The sequence below is a fragment of the Sinocyclocheilus grahami genome, unplaced genomic scaffold (genome assembly GCF_001515645.1).
Source record: "Sinocyclocheilus grahami isolate Dianchi unplaced genomic scaffold, SAMN03320097.WGS_v1.1 scaffold303.1, whole genome shotgun sequence".
NCBI lineage: Eukaryota > Metazoa > Chordata > Actinopteri > Cypriniformes > Cyprinidae > Sinocyclocheilus > Sinocyclocheilus grahami.
In genome coordinates this window covers 1,121,486-1,122,604 of record NW_015505482.1, presented here as the reverse complement: position 1 = coordinate 1,122,604, position 1,119 = coordinate 1,121,486, and the positions used below count along the sequence as shown (strand labels likewise).

At 26.8% G+C, this 1,119-nt stretch overlaps 1 protein-coding gene across 2 annotated transcripts in view; it reads left to right on the top strand.

Moving 5' to 3' along the window:
• Window positions 1–1,119, top strand: part of LOC107601354 (RNA-binding protein 38-like) — a 20,390-nt gene that overhangs the window by 7,749 nt on the left and 11,522 nt on the right. The window lies entirely within an intron of this gene.

Genomic DNA, 1,119 nt, shown 5'->3' with positions numbered 1-1,119 from the left:
CCCCCCACCTACAATCCCTGCCGGTACGAGAATCGAACCCACAACCTTTGGGTTACGAGTCCGACTCTCTAACCATTAGGACACGACTTCCACATTTGGACCAGAATAAGGTCCAAGATTAAGAATTATGCTATTAGTTACTTAAATATAAAATGTTTTTTCTCAATTTAACAACATTACAATAGTGAAAGACGACTTCCCTTACTGATCACGTTTCTTGCGTGGCGGGATGTTGGACTCATGAAAAATAATCACATAGTTTGTATTCACCAAAACTGATTTACTGAAGTGAAAACACGGACGGAATTGGTGGCAGAGGATTGCGCAGCCTTATCGGTGATCATTCTCAAGTGGGGATGGCAACCCTAATAATAGGGCCCCTTTAAGTTATTTTGCTTATTTTTTATTTCAACATTTTTTTAAGCTCAATTTTTTAATATATGTTCTATTTCAATGATAATGAAGATCATAAAATAAAGAAATCCTTTTTTTTTAAATCAAGCCACGTGCCATGTTAACAATGTTAAAATCAATGTTGAAAAGTAAAACAATATGTATATATTATTAGTAATATATTATTTCTATTTCTGTTTTAGTTGTAGTCATTTCTAGTATTTTAACTTAAAATTAATTTTTATAATGAATATTTTCAGTTATATTATTTATTATAAAGACTATTAGTTAAATGATTTTATATATTATTATATTTATATTTATATTTTATTTCAGCTTAAATAAAAAAGAATTAAATAAAATAAAATGATTGATAGTTATTAAATAATAGCTAATAGTAGTTAACACTTATGATTATTATACAATGATTTGCAGATAAATATTTTTGCAAATTATAATAATAGTTAAAATACTGTATTTATATTTACAAATTATGCCAAGCTATACTGGTTCCAAAGCCTTTTCCACAATAATTTCAGCCTATTAATACCAGTAATTCCAGGTTATTAATATAATTAATAGCTATTAATTAATAACTTTATTATTTATTGAAATATTTGGACCGCCTTTGTTAAAAATGTCAAAATTAAATTTAAGTCATAAATTAAAAACATGCTCAGTCATTTTCTGTATTAACTGCATTTGTATGTATTTTTGAATAACACT